The following is a 22,825-nucleotide window of genomic DNA, read 5'->3' as shown; positions in this document are numbered from 1 at the left end:
GAAAGGGAGCAGCTGTTGAATGGACATGTGTCAGATCATAACTCCTTTTATATCAAAGTGATGAGTAAGAATATTTAGATTATAAAAAAAGTGATCACTTTAAAGTGATTGAATTGCATATGGGAAATCACATTATCTGGACAAACAATAAAGCTTTGAGTCAAGGGCATTGCGTTAAACTAAAGTCAAATAAGTTATTTAATTTTAAACCAAGGTTGTATTTAAGGTAAATGTTGTTATATTAAAGCAAATGGCAAAAGAGGGCCAAAGATATGATAAAATAAGAAAATTATATTTTGTATCTTATTAAGTTAAACCTTAAATGTGAAAACTTCACATTCATGTGTCCATTTTATGTTCTGTCTGGTCCAGTTTATGAGAGAATGCTATTTTAACATTATTAAATTAAACACAAGAAAGTTGTTTTTGATTTTTCTATGATTTAAAACAAGAAGAGAACAATTTAAATGTGAGTGCAGAGTTGTCGGTGTAAACTTGATCAACCAACAAAAGACAGGCAGAGATTTGTTATTTTTGTTAGGGACTGTCTGATGAGGGCATTGAGGATGACTTTGAGGGGAAACAGGCCTCTCTTGATGTTTTCAGACAGACAGAAAGGGGCCCCGACTTTAGAAAAAGACAGATAGCAGATAGATAGATATTTTGTTTTTATTTTATTTATTTTATGTTTGGTATACACAGAATAGGTCTTGGTTGATCATGGGTACACTGAGGAGCTGCATTTGAGACTAAAGGAAAATAAATTTAAGAATGATTTGGATCATTTAAACATTGGTCTTGGGGGCAGGTGAAGCCCATGGAGAAAGGTTAAGATTAAATTGAACATCATAACTTCCTCATATATGAATGTTAATAACTTCATATTTATGTGTCTATTCTGTGTTTCATTTGTTATTATTATGTGTGTTGTTTCACTAACTCATTCTGGAACTAGTTTCTCCCCATTGCAGACGGCTGAGAAAGATGATTTTATAGAAGTTACTAATGCTGCAGGAGGAAATCCGGACACAAAGAAGACTGAAAATGATGTGATTGATCTGATATATCCTCCTGCGCTCATTGCTGCTGGTAATCATTATTGATTTGCCATTTATAATGTGGATTAAAATTTCTCTGGAAAAGTTGATTTCAGTCTTATACGATCACTTTATGATTTTCCAGAATGCCATCAATGGGGTTTAATGCCCGTGTCTAAATTGTTCTGAGGGTCTAAATTTAAATCCAGCAGCTATCCACTGATTTATTGATTTGAAGAGTAAATATTACAAACATGTGGCAAAGTTATAGAGTTACCTATTGGATTGGTTACTCCCCCAAATTTTCCAGAGAGTACCCTCATAATAAAGAAATAAAAAAAAAGGAGCTTAGTGTGTGCTACAAAGTGCTGATTGAGTGTCTATTTCTATTACTATTTTAGTTTGCCATAGTTAATACATGAAAGTGTAATTTTAGAGGTATAATAGTGATAACTGTTAAAAGATGATGAAACATTTGGATAAAAAATAAAAAATAAATAAATAAAAAAATAATGTAAGAGTCATGAGAAATTAAAAGTACGTAGTGTATCTTACTGAGCAATTATTTCAAAACACAAGAAAAGAGATATGTTTTTAGATATGTTTGTCTTTAAGACTTTATTCTGTTTAAACTTTTACTTTTCTGTTAGTTTAAAAACTTGATTTATATTATTTTATTAGACAGAATGGAAGTTCCTTCACCTGAGAAAGTGTAAGAAATGGAGAAAGTAGTAATAACAAATTATTACTTAACAATAAAAAGGGATTATAATATATTAATAATAAGATAGGTGTTGTAAATGTAAAGCTCTGCATGAACAGAAGGCTAAATATAAGTTGTATTGATTATATAGAGAATGTCGAAAAAGACATTGTGTTCTGTCTTATTAAAGATTAGAAGGTTATTTGTATGTTGTTTGAATGGACAGAAGTAAGATGAGAGTAGTTTTTGATGAGAGTAGTTTTTGTTTTTAAATGGTGTGAGATGAGAAAGTTTGAAAGCAGTTAATATAATCAGTTATTGTAAATATCACTATTTTTACTGTTGAAGAATAAATTAAATGTATTATTGTGAAACAGTGTAATGCCCCACTTCTTACTCTCAGTCTAAAATTGATAAGTGTCTGCTTGAAACAGAAACACAAGAGCAGATTTTGAAGAAATATTCATAAGTGTTTTATTTCATTTTATTTTGGTTTGATTTTATTTTTATATGTAAAATGATGTGCCTTGACAATAATGTTAGATAGAGTGATATGAAGGAGTTCAAACAGCTCTGCTCATCAATGATTAAAGATTTTATATATTAAGAGGGCAATCTAAAGTTAAGGGTTTATACTAAAGAAAACAGATTAAGTTGAAAATTCATCTGAAAGAATAAATGTAGGTTCAAAAACTATCTAGAGACTATTATTGAATTAAGGTGATGTTTTTAAATTAAGCTTCCTAGAAGCGTGAGAGGCTCTGATCTGATGTTAGTCCCCACCATGATACATAGTTTTGTGTAACATTTGCTAAAATAGCAGAAATAAAATCTGAATGGAAATTAATTCTCTATAAATGAGTTCAATTTTAGCATATTTTACTTTTACTTTGGACAATTTTAATAGATTGATGAATTTTTAATAATGCTTTTTTGAATTTAACCATGTTTTGAATTGTCTCCATATTTAAGCATTTGTAGATGTTCCATTGGCTGTGTCGGTTCTCTGGTGATACTCCCTGACAAAGAAAATATCTGTTTACTGATACCAAATTATTAAGGATTGAGAACTGAGCAGTATCAAGACCAGGGGCAAGAGGTGACGACCCAATGACGGGTAAGACTTGAGAATGGCGTCACCGCCCAAGAAGGTTTGAAGGGGTGGATAAATGCTGCATTTTAATAACCGCTTTACTAAAATAACTTATCACAGTGTTAAATACCAAGCATTCTGTCACTGTGTTGTCAGGGGATCATACCCTGTGTAGAGGATTATTTATAGATTGGTTTTTGGGGTAAAGTTTTGAGAACCGTTGCAGAAAAAGGAGTGCGTGACTTTATATAGAAGTATTAAACAAACATGGGAATGTTTGTATGATAATGAATTTAGACTGGAAGATGATATATTACTTTTACTTATGATTTAATTGAACTCATGTACATTGTAAAAGTAATGAGGAATGGAAAAGATACATGGTGGTGACTAAAGATTACGATTGCTTGTCTTGTTTGTTTGTAACAATATAAATGGAATTAATTAAGAAATAGGGTGCAGGGTTGGCTACAATTGGTATAATAATTGAAACAACAATTCTTGAGAGGGGAATAATATAATATTGTGTGTTACCATTGATTAAATAAAAAACCAGATGAAGTACTGATCAATGTAAATGGCCCAATGCAACAGAAAGACCAAACTGGGAGGAAATTGATTCCTCCAATGATATGTTATATATTTTATAATTCTTTTATTGATTTAACCTCTTAAGATCCTTGCCATTTTTGGGGATTTCTGCCTGGATTTGGCCTACCCAAATTCAAAACTTCCCATTCCCACATACTTTGGCCTAAATACACAGTTTTGGTGTCATTTTACAGGAAACCCTTTGAAGTTGCATAAAACACTGCTAAAAATGTAAAAAAATTAAATATATGTTGTCTGAACAGTACAACAAAAAAAGAGGCGCTTTTTGATTTTTTTTATATAAATTCATTTTTGAAAGTGTATATATAACTCAAGCCCTGTAAACCCTAGCAGCAAGCAGACAGTTTTGGCTGTTTCCACTAGATGTCAGCAAATACCTGAAAAAGGAATTTTGTCTGTATCATGTTTTGTTTAATATTTATTTCAATTTATTTGAAGGGAGGAATATTACCTTTTTTTGGTGTACTTTCCGCCTACCCAAATCTAAAGTCTCCCCATACCATATACAGTGCTATAAATGCAAAATCCCAGTGTAATTTTACAGAAAACCCTTTGTCATTACATAAAACACTGTTGAAAGTGGTAAATATGCGCTCTGGTGTCTGGTGAGACGCGTCTGTGTGTTTTGGGCACGTAACCTACCCAGTGATCACTTCACAGTCTGGATGCAATATCACAGCCCCTGATTGGTCTATTTGATCTTGAGAGACATTGCCGGAAAGCGGAGGGTCTAAGCTTTACGGCAATATATGCTTTATCCGGATCGGATGTTTACATATTTTCCTGGATTGTTGAATATCATATAACATTACTTTGTGGTGTTTCTGCACTCGAGGGATTACTTGGGCACACAACCACAGAAAACACTGAAAAACGGCTCATTTTGCAGAGAATAACCTAAGGTAAAGGATTATGTAGCATTTGTGGCTAACTGTGCTGTCTAGTGCGAGTAGCATGGCAAATATTCAATAATTTCACTTGTATGTTTACAAATGTTGATTGTATACTTCATGATTCATTCGAAGTGTATTAGATATGTGATTATACCTCAATAAAAAGACTTATTGGAACTTCTTACTGGCAATGAGAGCTTTCATTTGATACATGGTTTGTACATGTGCGTCATATTTGAGCTGATATGAGAAATATGCGTATTCAAAAACGCATACATAATTATGACACGACTTTTGATGGGTGGAACTATGTAATTTATTGTAAATAAGTTACTTAGTGTAAAACAAATGCCAAAGTGATGCATATCTCAAGAAAGTAGACGTTCTAAGCTTTCAAATGGTACCAGATATGAGCTTATAACTCCTCCGCATACATTTAAAATTGGAAGTACATTATTACTGACGTAATTTTAAATCCCGGATCCGGGATCGTGGATTTTAAGATGTACTCTGAATTACTCTGATATAGTCTGAAACTATGAAAAACAGCTTAGCTTGCAGGGAAAATTAATTAATGTGATACAGACATTGAGAGTCCTTGGGAAACAGGAGGAAATGAAATGTATGTGTTAAGTGAATGAGTAGGGAGTTTTAAGATAAGGAACACCTGTGGTAGTTTACCTCCTCTGTGGAGAATTATAGCCTTTTTGTGAATGACCCTTTCTGTGAATGACCATGAAAAATGTTGTGTATAGATACTAAAGGGATGATCTAATGTTTTAGATCTAATGTTTTCCTGCAGAGGATAGTGAGGACAGCTGAGAAGATCATTGGGGTCTCTCTTCCCTCCATCAAAGACATTTACAAAAAACACTGTATCCGCAAAGCAACCAGCATTGTGGACAACCCCACACACCCCTCACACAAACTCTTTACCCTCCTCCCGTCTGGCAAGAGGTACCGAAGCATTCGGGCCCTCACGGCCAGACTGTGTAACAGCTTCCTCCCCCAAGCCATCAGACTTCTCAATACTCAGAGACTGGTTTGACACACACGTGTCCTGAGTTGCACTTTAATAACTGTCACTTTATAACTGTCTGCTACCTCAATAACTGCTATGTGCATAGAACATTATCTCATAGTATGTTATGTTTACATTTTTTAGAAACTGTCATCTTTTTGCACTACTGAGTACTGGTCGGCGCTGCACTGTCTATTGTCCTGTTCATTGTCAGTAATTTGTTGTTCTGTCCTGTACTTTTTGCACATGTTTGCACGTGCACTTTATATAGGTATATATAGGTAGTTTATATAGGTATTTTATTTCGTTGTGTTGTCTCATGTGGTCCTATGTTGGTCCTTTGTTGTTTTTATGTAGCACCATGGTCCTGGAGGAACGTTGTCTCGTTTTGCTGTGTACTGTACTAACTGTATATGGTTGAAACGACAATAAAAACCACTTGACTTGACTTGACTTGACTTGACTTTTAATTGGAACAAAGTCAGGCTATGCCTGGCTCCTGCCTGGAGGAGGCAGAGGACCCATGTGTTATTTAGTGCTAGAAATGAGATGCAACAAATGTGTGTGTAACAAATGACTCTAATAAGGGAAATCATTTAATATATTAATCAAATGAATGCAGAAAGTAATGATTGTTAGTTAATATAAAACATGTAACCATTTGAGGTGATTACAGTGTTCTTTATGCATATAAAATGAAATAGTCATGCTGTTGCCATCATTGAAGCAAGTTAGGACAGGATGACCCGCTGAAGGAGAGAAGGTGGAAAACAATTGCGGCCTACAATACCAATGAATAAGAAAGACATATTAATATGGATGTTATTACTGACATACTTGGGACAAGTGTTGCCCCCAATGATGGGGCCTACCAGAGAAACGTCCCAAGAAGGACCAGGATCACCAGATGAACAATTCTAAGAAAGCATACTGCCGAATGGGTTCCCTACAATCAGCCTTGGGGATCTTGGATGGCCTTTCCAATGAAGCTGACCTGAAACTAAATAATCCAGAAAGTGAATTCAGAAAGTACAGAGCACTTGACGGACTGTATTGAAGAAACTATGAATATGGACTTCCCAACGATGAATACGAGGCAAGATTCAGACAAAGAAGAGAAGCAAGCACAAAAACAAGAACCCGAGGAAGAAGAAGATCAGCAGGAACCGGCTACAGAATCTGAGGAAAGAGAAGAGGAAGTAGAAGGACAAGCGAAAGTAGGGGAAGAGCACGCTGCGGCAGAAAAAGGGATTGAAGTGCCGCAGTAGAGCAGGAAAGCATAGAAAGTGAGATGGAAGGACATGTCACAGAAGAACAGGACCAAGAAGGTGAAGAAGGAGAAAGACAAGAAGAAAGTGATCGTCCTGCTGAAACAGATTCAGAAGCAACTGAAGGAAATGAAGCAGGCCAACAAGCGCAGTTGTTCGAGGAAGAGTTGTGGCACATGGAGAAAGAATGGAAGCTCAAGGAGGTATTAGTGTTGATGATGCTGTTACTAACATATTTGGGACAGGTATTGCCTCCTATATAGGGCCTACCGGACAGGCGTCAAGGAAGGCCCAGACTCCCCAGGCGAGGGACCATCACAACGACTATGGTATGATGAATTTCCTACAATTGACATCTCAGACCTTCAATATTATTCCCCCGAATGAGCAGAGTCTAGATAACATAGCACGAGAAATCAGAAAGAAGCGAACGCCTGGATCACTAAACAAAGGTGAACCCGAAAAGCAAAGAATCTGGATAAGCAATTTGGCTAAGCAGAACAAACCAAAGAATCGGCCTCAAAAGACACCTGTCAAAATAATCACCCAAAGACTGAAAAAGCAAATAAATTTAGAAAATGATATGGAACCCATAGAGTCAGCAGGAACAGAGGAACTATTACAATATGCAAATCAAAATGACTGGTATAAATGGGCCAGATATACAGCTAAGCAAGCAAAAATGACAAACTGTGTAATGTGCTCGCCCACTCCATTGAAAAAATTTGTAGTAGTCCCAAATCAGTATGATTATAAGCATTGCGCTGAGTATTATGCCAAAAAATTGTGGTAAAACAGGGAGAACAGTGTTCTGCCCAGCAGAATGTTTGGCATTCTTGGGTCATCCGGAATATGATAAATATTATAAGATGATAGGGTGGGGAGATGAATGCAAAAAATTAGACGTACGTGTGGATAATGTGAAAAAAGAAAGCCCATTATCATATAAAATAAATTGTCAACTGGTGTATGAATGCTTTAACAAAACTAAAGGAAAAACGAATGTAGGACAATTTAAGGGCAATTGTGCAGTAATATGGCATTTAGATGATGAAATGTTTTTTTTAATAATAATGTGATTAGGTTTAGATTTAGATTGCTGTATATACATACATACCAAATAATACATCCCCAGAAGGAACTTTTACCCAGGCGATGAGGAAACTGCATGACCTGAGAAAGGAAGTTAAATCTAATGCAGGGAGAGATCAGCGGTTTGGGCAATGGTTTGATGATCTTTTTGGTTCATGGAAGTTGGGGCTAATGAAAATAGGTATAATAGTAGTTATGGGACTGACCCTATTTGCATTATTGTTATGCTGTATTATACCCATTCTGAGATCAATTATGACTAGAACGGAGGCTAAGCAAATGGTAGCCGTATCAATGATGACAACGCAAACAAGTGTAGCAACCAGACAATATACCATTGGGCCAGGATTGGATGAACTTGATGAGATTTACTGAGAAGCAATCAAGAAAATAACAATGTAAGGGGAATTTTATTTTTGAACACTTTTCTCATGTTTTTGATAGTAAGGGAGACAGCAAGACTATTGTACTTTCATTTTACATAACAAAATAGGTAGCATCTCAAGAAAGGAGTTAGAGGGTGTTTTGTTTGTTATTTTTGACATATTCCCCTATTATCAATGTAACCAATTACTTATTACTTATTGGTGAAGTATATCTTTAGTACACTGTATCTAACCAAATAGAAGTAGCATTTTTGATGATTATGGTTCCATATAATGTATATGTGAAATTATTGCCAAGAGAAGACATATAAGAGCTATATTTGAAGACAGGAGCGATGAGCACCTCAGTGCAAATAGACTCAACTGGTGGTTTAAAAACCCGCTGTCTGCTCCAACACACCACCAGATAGCGCTCCAGGCTACCAGAATTGTCTGTGAGTTCCTCTGGCAACGAAGGATAAATATTACTATGTTACTTTTAATAGTGTTTTGTTAAAGCATATATATATATATATATATATATATATATATATATATATATATATATATATCTTCTACTTAATGGATAATCAATTGTACTCTACATCACGCAAGGCTTTAAAGTTGCATGCACATGCTTATTACAAATGAGTTGATTTTTGTCACCCACCCCAGGCACAGCGCTAGCTAGAGGACTGGGATCTTTTACTCCTTCCTAGTTAAGTGTGGATGGAGAGGTTTGGTCCCAAGTTCTGCAGAGTGCAGCCCCATAAAAATGGCATTGGATAGTGGACTGAGTGGCCTACTTTGGCTACATGATGAAATGGGACAGGCTAGCTTGTGTGACTGCACTCTGGTTTGAGGGAAATAGAGTGTGAGACTTTTTAAGTCTCAGAGGTGGGAATATATAGTATATTTTTCAATATTCTAGTATGTTTCTTATATATCAAAATACTTATATGAGTTTCCTGGCCTTTGTGTGACCCAGGAGAGAGCATATGAGGTTACTAAAAGTGTTGATGCTGCAGAGGCCACAAAGAGCACCCAGCTGTAACAAAATAATGAGACTAAGGACCTTGAAGATAGACTAAAGCCAAGTTTCTACCAGTAAAAAGATATCAAAAGGCTCTGTGAGATAATGGTGGCAAATAGTATCCATTGGTTACAAAAATAACAAAGGGGCACAGAAATGAGGTAATGCCAGATAACAAACTGTATAGAAGAGGAGGTTTTGGACTAAGACAGTCAGAACGGACAGCTGGCCGGTCTCATGTTTGTTGGTGTTCAATAAACTACAATTTTGGCATCTGGAACTCAAGACTCCGAGAGTTTTCTTACAACTTAGAGAGATTCATCGCGATATTCCACGACACTTTCTCTCGTACTGGAAAGCCAGACTCTTACCCAGCCTCTATCGGCTCGCAAGTCTCTATTTCTGCATGACCGTTTCAGCCGAGCTGGGTTTTTCAGGTGCAGGGATTCATCGTCTTAGTCTCTTCTTTCACTGGAACACGCTGTCATGCAAGTTTCCCTAGTTAGAACGCAGTTCATGACTGATCAGTATTTTTACGTTTTAATTTAAAATATTTTAACCATGAACAGCTAGTTAATTCATTAAAAGCTTCTTATTTAAAAAAAAAATAGGTGTCACTCAGAAGCTTGGAGGTTTTGCCAGATGAAACATGCACCAGAAGTGTTCCTATAGTACAAATGTAATTTACTGAATGAGAAATAAATTACATTTAAATAATAATAATAAATGATAAAATAAATAAATGTGGTGTTAGTTTAAATTAGTATTTAAGATAATCCTGACAAACCTCTCCCCCAATGGACACTTTTCGCAATTCCGGGCTTTGGAAAGCAGAAGTAAACGATTGCAGATTAAATGTCAATGAATGTGAATGGGAGTGTGTTGCATGGTTCTTAAGATGGACAAGGAGGAGGTGGGAACCAGCTGAACTGTCAAAGTAAAACTTTAATAACAAACTGAACTCAAACATAACAATCTGCAAAACAAAGACACACACAGCTTTGTGCAAACTTGCATCTCTGGCCCCCTTATCTCTCTCCAGCTGATTAGTCAACTCCGCACCAGGTGTGCGTCATCACGGCCCGGCCACACCCCCCTCCTCTTCACACCCCCCTCAACTCCTCCCATCCTGGAGGGGAGGTGTTGCCCTTTCGGCTGGCCTTCCCAACCTCCTGGGAAACAGAGAGAGAGAAGGGAAGTAGACAGGGAAGAGAGAAAGAGAGAGTGGGAGAGACAGAATGAGAAAGAGAGAGAGGAAAAAAAAAGTACACACGCGCCACTCACATCCCCGGCAACCTCAATGTGATAGCGGACGCGCTGTCAAGACAAAGCTCGCCCGGCGGAGAGTGGAGGCTCCACCCCCAGTCGGTCCAGCTGATTTGGGACAGGTTCGGCAAGGCCCAGGTAGACCTGTTTTGCCTCCCAAGAAACCTCCCACTGCCCGCTCTGATATGCCCGGACAGAGGCTCCCCTCGGGGCAGATGCTTTGGCACTCAGCTGGCCCGCGGGGCTGCGCAAGTACGCATTTCCCCCAGTGAGCCTTCTTGCACAGGTGCTATGCAAGGTCAGGGAGGACGAAGAGCAGGTCATTCTGGTGGCCCCCTACTGGCCCACCCGGACTTGGTTCTCGGACCTCACGCTCCTCACGACAGCCCCTCCCTGGCGAATTCCTCTGAGGAAGGACCTTCCTTCTCAGGGACGAGGCATGCTCTGGCACCCGCACCCAGACCTCTGGAACCTCCACGTCTGGCCCTTGGACGGGATGCGGAAGATCTAGCCGGCCTACCATCGATCGTCATAGATACAATCAATCAAGCCAGAGCCCCCTCTACCAGGCATCTTTACGCTCTGAAGTGGCGTCTGTTTGCGGACTGGTGTTCTTCCCGAGCCGAAGACCCGCAGAAGTGTGCAGTTAGGTCAGTGCTCCTGTTTCTTCAGGAGAGGCTGGAGAGGAGGCTGTCCCCCTCCACCCTCAAGGTGCATGTTGCCGCTATCGCGGCCCACCACGACACGGTAGACGGCAAGTCTCTTGGTAAGCACGACTTAATCGTCAGGTTCCTAAAAGGTGCCCGGAGGATAACTCCCTCCCGGCCTAACCTGTTCCCCTCCTGGGATCTCTCGGTCGTCCTTACGGGACTCCAGAGACCCCCCTTCGAGCCGCTTGACTCAGTTGGACTCAGGGCCCTCTCTCTCAAGACCTGCTGATCGCGCTCGCTTCCATCAAGAGGGTCGGGGACCTGCATGCGTTCTCTGTTAGCGACGCTTGCCTGGAGTTCAGTCCGGCAGACACTTTCGTGATCCTAAGACCGCGACCGGGCTATGTGCCCAAGGTTTCTACCACACCCTTCAGGAATCAGGTGGTGAACCTGCAAGCGCTGCCCCGGGAGGAGGCAGATCCAGCCCTTTCACTGCTGTGTCCAGTACGTGCTTTACGGATTTATCTGGACTGCACACAGAGCACCAGATGCTCTGAGAACCTCTTCGTCTGCTTTGGGGGACAGCAGAAAGGGAACGCTGTCTCCAAGCAGAGACTCGCCCACTGGGTTGTCGACGCCATTTCCCTGGCTTATCACTCCCAGGCCATGCCCCCCCCCTTGCAGGTCTGAGCCCACTCCACCAGGAGTGTTGCGTCCTCATGGGCACTGGCTAGGGGCACTGCCCTAGCAGACATTTGTAGAGCAGCGGGCTGGGCAACACCTAACACTTTTGCAAGATTCTACAATCTCCGAGTTGAGTCAGTATCGTCCTGTGTTTTCTCATGTACAGAGCCCGTAGAACTCGGTAGCATGCCCACAATCTGACCGGGTGAATCGCTTGCACCTAGCGCCTTTCCCCCTAACCAGGGGAAACAGTGCGCCTTCATTCCCAGGAGATCCCAGGCTTGGGACACTGGTTGATTCCTCCCTAGCCCTCGTGGGTCGCAGTTCAGCGGAGGAACTCGCCGACCCAAGCCACTGCGGGTACCGCAAGCTACCCTGTACTGGTATAGGTGCTCCAAAGGTAAGGCCTCCTTCGGACTCCCCCTGTGTGTAACACCACGGTTCTGTCCCCTCTGGCGAGCGGACTCCTGTGTTTCCCTTAGGCAGTTACGGCTGCCTCGGTTGCCGTGCTGTATGTTCCCCCCTCTATGAGGCTGGATCCACCACCGCACCAACTTTTCCACATAGGCCCTAAGTCAGGCCTCTGATGGTTTTGCCACTTAAACTTGCCTCCCCTCTCGGGTAGGCGTGGCCTCCGCAGGGTCTTCTCTGCCCTGAATAAGGGCTAAGACTCCCTTCCCTCAATGCGTGTAAGGGCCCCGGACCTTGCGAGAAACATAGAGAGAAAAGAGGCCCGGCCAGGCTTGGCCCGTTCCCAGGTTGGCGGCCAGCACCTTGTTCCCCCCTCCAGGGTAACGATAAGGAATCCTGATGGCTTAAATGGGGCATTGGGGAATGGTACGTGCAGCCTGATACAGTTGGTCGTCCTGCATGTAAGAATACCTGCTTGCTCCTGTATCAGCAGTTCACATACACGGCTCAGCGCATGGCACTTTTATAAGTGGACCCCTAGTGTCGCTTCTCTGACACAACGTGGAGTGCGACAGAAGGGGAACGTCTAGGTTACGTATGTAAACTCCGTTCCCCGATGGAGGAGTTCCCCTGCCACGTCGCTGAGCCGAGCCACTGTTGTGGCCGGACCATTTCCGGCTCCTCAAAAAAATCCTGAATGAACTCCCGTATTTGCGCCGCTTAAATACCCGTATGTCCGGGGGCGGGACATGCAAATACTGGGTGCCAACTCTCATTGGCCTTTTTTCATAGTTCAGAGGTGAATATCGGCGCTCAAGAGAGACCCCTAGTGTCGCTTCTCTGACACAACGTCTCGTTCCCTCCATCGGGGAACGGAGGTTACATCCGTAACCTAGACGTTTTCTGCCTAATTGTTTTTCATTTGTTTTGTAGTGTATTTTCTATTTTCAAGGCATGTTGCTTTATTTACTCTATCCTGACATATGTTTTCCTTTTATAGCCTTCCCATTTTGTTTATATTTGCACCAAATTTTAGACAGCTGACTGGGAACAACCAACTTCTTTTGCCACACTCGGTGTTGGATTTCCTTCTTGAAAGAGTTGTACAATCCTTCAATTGATATCTCTCTTGTTGGGGCCAGGTTTCCTTTCAATTAGCCAAGTCCAACAGCTCGTTAAGGTCTGTAAGCACTCTATTTTAACTGCAGACTAATTAGCATTTTTAGATTTGTGCCAGTATTTGTTTTAGAAATGCAAATTACAAGGAGATTCCATAACTTCTTTTCCTCTACTTGATCTTGGATTTTTTTTAATGAATTTATGTAATTTAATTTGTTTGACGGATGTTTCACAAAGCCAGAATGTTCAGCTATTAAACAAAAATGTTTTGTGTCATATCTGTGATATGGGAGATGTTTTCCATGCTTGTTCAATGAACCATAAATAATTAATGAACATGTAACTGTGGAATGGTCCTTAAGACACTAACAGCTTACAGACGGTAGGCAATTAAGGTCAGTTATACAAATTAAGGACACTAAGGAGACCTTTCTACTGACTCTGGAAAAACAACAAAATAAAGATGCCCAGGATCCTTGCTCATCTGTGTGAACTGCATGGAGGCATGAGGACTGCAGATGTGGCCAGGGCAATAAACTGCAATGTCAGTACTGTGAGACACCCAAGACCGCACTACAGGGAGACAGGAAGGACAGCCGATTATCCTCACAGTGGCAGAACAGTGGATCCTGGACTTCCTGTCAGGTCGAGGCTTCTAGCGCTGGCTCACTGACGGTCGGGGCAGCAGGCGCTGGCTCACTGATGGTCGGGGCTGCAGGCACTGGCTCACTGAACATAGAGGGCAGAGCCATGGGAGGTTCTTGGGACGGAGCCGTGGAAGGCGGAGGCTGGACAGCAGAAGCCTTTCCTCTTCTCCTCCTCCTCCTCCGGGCTGGTATGGGCTCAGGCTCGCTGGCCATGGCCGGCGTGGGCTCAGGCTCGCAGACCGTGGCAGGCGTTGGCTCTGTCTCGCAGACCGTGGCAGGCATTGGCTCTGGCTCGCAGACCGTGGCAGGCGTTAACTGGGGAGCGGAAGCCTTACTTCTCCTCCTCCTCCGGGCGGACGAAGCTGGCAGCGCTGGCTCTTTGACCATGACAGGCATGGGGGTTGGCTCGCTGACAGGCGGGGCAGGCGTGAAGGGACGAGCCATGGACGAATGGGGGGTCACCACTGTGGGAGGAGGGGCAGGGTCCTCCTCGACAAAGCCCACAGTGAACGGCGAGCCGCAGACCAGCAGAGTCTCCTCAATGAAATCACGGCGCATCCAGCCGCGCGTTGCCAGTGGCAACCGCTCCTTGAGCGAACTGTTCAGGTTGGCCCGGAAGAAACCCACCAAGCAGGAGTCCGGGAAGTCCGCGACACTCGCCAGCTCGAGGAAATCGCGGATGTAGTCCTCCACAGGACGGTCCCCCTGCATGAGGCTGAGCAGACGACAGTTCGCTTTAAGAACCGCTAGATCCATTATTGGTCGTTCGTTCTGTAATGACAAGACGGCGGAGGCAGACGGGGAGTGAGGATCTACAAGCGGGTTTATTGAGCAAAGGTGAGAATAAACAGACAGGAACAAAGGAAACAACCACGATGGGTAAACAGAAACTAAAACACGAAAACATTCAAGGGCACACGAACTGGGAAAACACGGCAGGATGAACACGGCAAGACAGGCATGAGAGCAAACATCAGGACATTGGCAAAACAGTCAGAACATCAAAACAGTCAGGACCTCAAAACAACGAACGACAAGGGAATGGAGGAACAGCGGGGTTTAAGTACACAGACACATGATGATAACAAACGACAATCAGGTGCGAACAATGACACAGTGATGAAGGACGGGAATCATGGTGACGGCGACACGGAAAACACGGGGCAGACAACCAGGGATCGTAACAGTTGCATATTTCCCTGCTTCACAAACAAGTTAATTATCCCACACAAATGCATCATATATATATATATATATATATATATATATATATATATATATATATATATATATATTCTATATAATTCTCAACACGGTTACTAAAAAGTTGCTAATATTGTACTTCAATATTCTTATAATTATTGAGGAGCTCAGGTTTTCCAGATGTTTTCTCATGTTGTATATGTTGATAAATCATATGATTGATACACATACATTGATACATCTAATAATAATAGTGAGTGGTGGTGGCGTAGTGGGCTAAAGCACATTACTGTTAATCAGAAAGTCGCTGGTTCGATCCCCATGGCCATCAACATTGTGTCCTTAAGCAAGGCACTTAACTGCAGGTTGCTCCGGAGGGATTGTCCCTGTAATAAGTGCACTGTAAGTCGCTTTGGATAAAAGTTTCTGCCAAATGCATAAATGTTAATGTAAATGTAGTAATTACACTGCAAAAAATGATTCTGAAAAAAAAAATAATCTGCCAGTAAAAAAAATCTGCCAATGGGATAAGCAAAATAAACTTGTTTTCTCTTTAAATTAAGTTTATTTTGCTTACCCCATTGGCAGATTGTTTTTCTTGTTTTGAGTCTGAAGTTCACTAAATTTAGTCAGATTTATCTTAAAACAAGACTTAATATCTTATCCCATTTTGCTTGACAAGTAAATAAATCGTGTTTTAAGAAAGTTTAGATAATTTGACATGAATACAAGACAAAAATACTTGTCTAGAAAATCATTTTTTGCAGTGTAGATATAGATGCATTTATACTATACACTTTTTAAAATGTTTGAATATTTGGTTAAAGTTTGACATGCACGTTTTTTATTTTTTATTTTGCACCTTATTGTCAACTAAAATTAAATACAATTTTAGTCAGAGTAAAATTTAAATCAATTAATTTGACATGGCGAAATATTAGCTAAATTTAAGGTTCATTTTTGTGAAAAGACAAAAATTATGAGGATCAACATCAGTAGTAAATTACAGCTAAAAATGAGGGTATTGCTTTAAAAACTTGTGGGCAATAAGTATACATTTTACAATACATTGCATTACCAGTCCTACATTATGTCCTGTTGAATATTCAGTTCCACTCAAAAAATGCATTGCCATGACATGTTCTTTCATAAATCGATCTTCATGTCACCCTTGATACTGGTGAAATCCCTCCTCACCTTATGATCCTCAATCTCTTGCTCCAGAAGGCGCTCTAGATCCTTCATATCATTGTGTTTGAAGTATTTGATGAAGCTGCATGAAGCCTGCAGGCCTTTCTGAATTGAGAAACAAGCTGCCTCATCACTGAGAAAACAAAAGACAGATCAGGATTTTATTGTTTCTAAGATGATCTAGTTAAATAATAAATTCCACAAATAATGGACATCACTAAGAAGCTCTTAAAGGAATAGTTCACCCAAAAATGTAAATGTTGACATCATTTACACAACCATATGTTACTCAAACAGCATATTATATTCTCAGCAGTGAATCAGATTATTAGTGCACAAAAACATACATTTCGGTCTGTTCCTGATCCAAAGCTATCGTGACTTCATTGGAATTATTGGAATACAGTGCATCAGTTGTATGGGCTACATTTATGGTGCTTTTTGAAGCTTCACTTTAAAAAAATAAATTTCTTATGGAGTATCGTCTTATTTTCTGGTAAAAATATCTAAACATTCTTAAAACAAGAGAAAACTATTTCAGAAGCAGAATGGCATAAGATTCTAAGTCTTGTATTAAGAGAAATCTAACAAAATATGGTAAGGTTTAAGCTTATAACTGGAAAAATATTTGCCAAATGGGGTGAGAAAAACACATTTGCTTTGCATTTGAGTTATTCCATTTCCCATTGGCAAATAGTTTATTTATTTATTTTGTTTTAAGAATAAGCATAACAATATTTTGTTATATTTCTTGTTCAAAATCTTATGCCATTTTGCTTCTCAAGTAAATGTATCTTGTTTTAAGAATGTTTCAATGTTTTTAATGAAAAACACTACACAAACTCTTAATAAGAAAATTATTTTTTGCAGTGTTGTAATCTGAATCACTCTCCACTTTCAATGTATGAAAAAATTTGCTTTTGTATTCCATGATAAGGCTAATGATGACAGGCATATTAACTTTTGGGTTAACTATTCCTTGGATTTTTTTCAAGCAAAAGGAGGAAGTCCTCTGTGAAACAGCTGTCTGAGCAAAGCATGAACTTACACAAAGATGATTTCTCCTCTCTTGGAGTATGCAGGAATAGCACTGGCCATGGTTGCAAAGCCATACGAATAGAGAATAGCCTCCTCTCTTCTCATGAACCTTGCCAAACGTGCTTCTAACTCCAGATGCAAAACATTTCAATGCTTTAAACTGAGGCAAAGCGACATAACATAGATAAATGCTTGAGATAATAAAATACTTGATTAACCTACCAAAGATCCCGTAGAATCCTCTTGGTCCACAAGTTCCCACACCATATATTTTTAGTGATGTCAAAGCCTTCAACTGAAAACAAAGTAATTATTCTGTTGAAACGTCATCAAGGACTATAGTTTCAGTTCATGCGCAAAAACATTATCATGACTATCTGCAGTTATAGATTTACAGTGTGGGAAAAAGTATTTGATCCCTGCTGATATTGTACGTTTGCCCACTGACAAACAAATGATCAGTCTATAATTGTAATGGTAGGTTCATTTGAACAGTGAGAGACAGAATAACAACAAAATCATCCAGAAAAACGCATGTCAAAAATTTTAATGAGGGAAATAAGTATTCGACCCCCTCTCAATTAGGGATTTCTGGCTCCCAGGTGTCTCTTATACAGGTAACGAGCTGAGATTAGGAGCACACACTTAAAGGGACTGCTCCTAATCTCAGCTTGTTAACTGTATAAAAGACACCTGTTCACAGAAGCAATCAATCAATCAGATTCCATACTCTCCACCATGGCCAAGACCAAAGAGCTGTCCAAGGATGTCAGGGACAAGATTGTAGATCTACACAAGGCTGGAATGGGCTACAAGACCACCGTCAACCAGCTTGGTGAGAAGGTGACAACAGTTGGTGCGATTATTCGCAAATGGAAGAAACACAAAAGAACTGTCAATCTCCCTCGGTCTGGGGCTCCATGCAAGATCTCACCACGTGGAGTTGCAATGATCATGAGAACGGTGAGGAATCAGCCCAGAACTACACAGGAGGATCTTGTCAATGATCTCAAGGCAGCTGGGACCATAGTCACCAAGAAAACAATTGGTAACACACTATGCCGTGAAGGACTGAAATCCTGCAGCGCCTGCAAGGTTCCCCTGCTCAAGAAAGCACATGTACAGGCCCGTCTGAAGTTTGCCAATGAACATCTGAATGATTCAGAGGAAAACTGGGTGAAAGTGTTGTGGTCAGATGAGAACAAAATCAAGCTCTTTGGCATCAACTCAACGTGCCGTGTTTGGAGGAGGAGTAATGCTGCCTATGACTCCAAGAGCACCATCCCCACTGTCAAAAATGGAGGTGGAAACATTATGCTTTGGGGGTGTTTTTCTGCTAAGGGGACAGGACAACTTCACTGCATCAAAGGTACGATGGACGGGGCCCATGTACCGTCAAATCTTGGGTGAGAACCTCCTTCCCTCAGCCAGGGCATTGAAAATGGGTCGTGGATTGGTATTCCAGCATGACAATGACCCAAAACACACAGCCAAGGCAACAAAGGAGTGGTTCAAGAAGAAGCACATTAAGGTTCTGGAGTGGCCTAGACAGTCTCCAGACCTTAATCCCATAGAAAATCTGTGGAGGGAGCTGAAGGTTCGAGTTGCCAAACATCACCCTCGAAACCTTAATGACTTGGAGAAGATCTGCAAAGAGGAGTGAGACAAAATCCCTCCTGAGATGTCTGCAAACCTGGTGGCCAACTACAAGAAACGTCTGACCTCTGTGATTGCCAACAAGGGTTTTTCCACCAAGTACTAAGTCATGTTTTGCAGAGGGGTCAAATACTTATTTCCCTCATTAAAATGCAATTAAATTTATAAAATTTTTGACATCCGTTTTTCTGGATTTTTTTTTTTTTTTTTGTTGTTATTCTGTCTCTCACTGTTCAAATTAACCTACCTTTAAAATTATAGACTGATCATTTTTTTTGTCAGTGGGCAAACGTACAATATCAGCAGGGGATCAAATATTTTTTCCTTCACTGTATGTTCAATACAAGACTGTCAACATCCTTATTCTGTCCAATTTATGTTGTTTAATCAGCCTCTTAAAGAGAACATGAAATCACTATTTACTTTCTTGATAAATGTTCCTGGAGTACATAACCTTTAGTCAAGGTGAAATAACTTGCTCCACCTCTAAAACAACTTTCCTTTCTGTGCCATTGTCAACAAGGCCACGCAGGCTATTTGGATAATGTTCACCTGTTTAGTCACTAAAACTGCATAAAGCCCTGTGTTTGTTGTTGTTTACATTCACTGCACACTACCAATGAAAATCTCGTTTAATCTTGACAAACCATGGGCTCTATTTTCCTGGGTGCGCAAAGCACAGCGCTACACGCAAAACCAACGTCTTATCCCATTTTGTGATAGCGCTAATTCTAAGTGTAACTTCTATGCCAGAGCAAAGCATGAGTAGGGGTGGGCGGGAGTGTTTGTGCTATCTGTGGGTGTATGTGCTCAAAATATGGGGGTAATGAAGTGATGCAAAGAGCAATTAGCTTTTGCTGAGAAAGAGGTCATTGTGCTAAAATGTTTTAATACCACCTCTGTTTTCAGCGCAAAGTCTAAATTCAGTTTCTGCATTTGCAGTTTGGAGATTCCATCAACAAAAGGTAATAAAGTTCATGTCCAAACTATAGTGGAACATCAAATTATGCTTCTGACAATCACCATTTTATGAAACAAAAATGTATGATATAAATAGATCATGGTTTATTTTTCAATTATTATTTTTAAGTTTATATTTACAATTGTATTTATGATCTAATTTGTATTGGTATTTTTCCACCTGTGCGATTATTAAGTCACTGCAAAAGGTGCCAGTGAAAGAATTTGGAGGATAAAATGTTTGGATTCGGTATACAATACATTTTTTGACCATTTTGTTATTTTGATTATATGCTCATTTCATTTGAAGTGTAATATGAATTTCGAAATATTTTTGGTGTAATTTGTTCCCCTTCTGTAACTCACTCGACGTTGTGTCGAATGAAGTGACACAAGGGGACTTCCTGGGATGCCAAACGTATCTCTGGACCAGAGAAAAGGCCAATGTCAAGTTGGCAGACAGAATTTGCAAGCCCCGCCCCGGACATACGGGTATAAAAGGAAGAGGGGCAGCAAATGCCAGTCAGAATTTTTCTTTGGAGCTGAACGGTTGTGCTACAGCAAGCTGAGTTCACCACTGTTTAACTCAACTATACTGGTGATAAGCACTGCTGTTGGATCTACGGCACATTTCCAGCTGGTGTTCTCTCTCTCTCTGCACGCTGTGCAGTTTACGACTCTGGGTGCTTTGACAGCTCTTTCAATGCCTGAAAGAGTGTTTCTTCTCCTAAAAAGAGTTTATTTCCTCTAAAAGAATTTGAAATCCCACTCATAAAACAGCAATACACAGCAGGCGTGAAACGTCCTTTTCAGGACGCGTCTTTTTAAAGATGTCTTTCCGCCTCTGTGTAGTTCCTGGATGCGGCCGATTTCTCCACTTCTGGCGGTCACAAAAGCTGCCTCGCGTGCCTGGGCTGCGATCACACGCAGGCAGTGTTTTATGAATGGTTCATGTTCTCAGTGTGAGAACATGGCAACATTGCAGTCACACAATCACGCAATAGGGTCAGGGACCCTAGAACAACAATAGGGTCCTTGCATCATCGGTGTTCGGGCCCTAAATATGCTTACTGTACTAAAACCATGGTCAATTTTGTGTTTATAGTTTTACTACAAATACCATAGTTCAACTATAGTTAAGAAACCATGGTACATTTTCACGAGGAATAAAAGATAAATGTGAGGGAACCCAAAATAATTTTAAGGGAAAATGAAAATATTTCATAAAATGATGAGGCTCAGTAACTCGTCTGGTGTATCCAAGTGCTCTTATTTTTCATCCCTGTCCTCCAACCTCCACCTTACAAATAGAGACCACTTTTAAATTTTTGATTATGGTGTAAACTCAACAAGAAATGGGTATCACAATCTGATTTCATAATCGCAATCTTACATTTTTGAGTGAAACAGGATATTCATTGAGGAAAAAATGTAGGACAAGAACAATTAGATATTGAAATTTAGCAATTGTTAACTGAACCCTTGGTATTAATAAAGTGGTAAAATATTGAAGCTGAAGTTTTTAATGATGCGTGGGGCCCTATTTTAAGAGCCCTATCGCTAAGCACAGCGCTATGCCATAAGTCATAAGCGCACAGTCAATGGGCATGGCCATGAAGTTTTGCTATTTTTGTGCAAGCGTGAGCCAAGTCTAGTCGCAAGTGTGTTTGGCTGAAATCACATAAGCAATGCGCTAATGGGCTGGGTCAAGTGCAATTTAATTCTGAGGTTCTTCTCTGCAGCCTATTATATATATATAGGTCTTCCTGGGGTGCCAAATGTACCTCTGACCTGATAAAATGCCAATGTCAAGTTGGCAGGCAGAATTTGCATGCCCCGCCCCAGGAATACGGGTATAAAGGGAAGCGGGCCAGCGAGTGTCAGTCAGGATTTTGCACTGAGGAGCTGAAAAATAAGGTACGGACGTTTACAGTGGTAGGTCTAGTGCTGTGGCAGGAGAGACACAACTTCTCATTCCTTCCCTCGGGGAACGGAGGTTACAACAGTAACCATGACGTTCCCCTTCTGTCACTCACTCGACGTTGTGTCGAATTAAGTGACACAAGGGGTCCCATATAAAAACGCCACGAACTGACCTTGTTATGTGAACTGCAGAGACAGGTGCAAGCAGGCTACTGCATGCTAGAGGCAACTGTGTCGGCTACACGTATCCCTCCCCAATGCCCCCAAAGAGGTGTCACATACAGACTTTAGGTTCCCCGCCCCCCTGAGGGGGGGAACAGGCGCTACATGACTAGCATGGGAGCAAGCCCGGCAGCCACGCCTTTTCTCTCACTGTGTCTCTCACATAGGACGTGAAGCGGCTGGGGCTATCTTAACGCTATGAAATGCGTCTGGGAAGGCGGTCTTTTCCGGTCCTATTGTTTCAGGAGGAAAAGACCCTGCGGAGGCCACATCCTGCCGCTCTGGACTGTACTGCCCAGTCTAGGGGGAGGTAACGTGGCAAATACACAACAAGGGGTTTCGTTCACCGCCGAAAACTGCTGGGCAAAGTCATCAACGAGGTCAAGCTGGGAGACGGGGGCGTTGAGAGAGCGCGCCTTGTCAACGTTGTGCATCTTGACCATGTTCAGCCAGAGGTGACGCTCCTTAACCACGAGTGTGGTCATCGCCGCCCGAGTGCCTGAGCTGTGACCTTCGTGGCTCTGAGAGCGAGGTCGGTTGCAAAGCGCAGTTCCTACAGCACGTCGGGGTCGGAACTACCCAGGTGCAGATCTTTGAGTGCCTTGGCTTGGTGAACTTGCCGGAGAGCCATGGAATGCAGGGTGGAGGCGGCCTGTCCGGTTGTGCTGAAGACTTTCGAGGTCAGTGATGACATCAATTTACAGGCTCTGGAGGTGAGTACCGGGCGGTCCCGCCAGG

General features: G+C 41.1%; 1 pseudogene; it reads right to left on the bottom strand.

Moving 5' to 3' along the window:
• Positions 1–22,825, bottom strand: part of LOC127635490 (serine palmitoyltransferase 1-like) — a 41,330-nt pseudogene that overhangs the window by 4,358 nt on the left and 14,147 nt on the right.

The sequence above is a fragment of the Xyrauchen texanus genome, chromosome 43, assembly GCF_025860055.1.
Source record: "Xyrauchen texanus isolate HMW12.3.18 chromosome 43, RBS_HiC_50CHRs, whole genome shotgun sequence".
In the NCBI taxonomy this organism is placed as follows: Eukaryota; Metazoa; Chordata; class Actinopteri; order Cypriniformes; family Catostomidae; genus Xyrauchen; species Xyrauchen texanus.
Note: the sequence above shows the minus strand (reverse complement) of the source record. Positions and strands in the feature narration are given on the sequence as shown.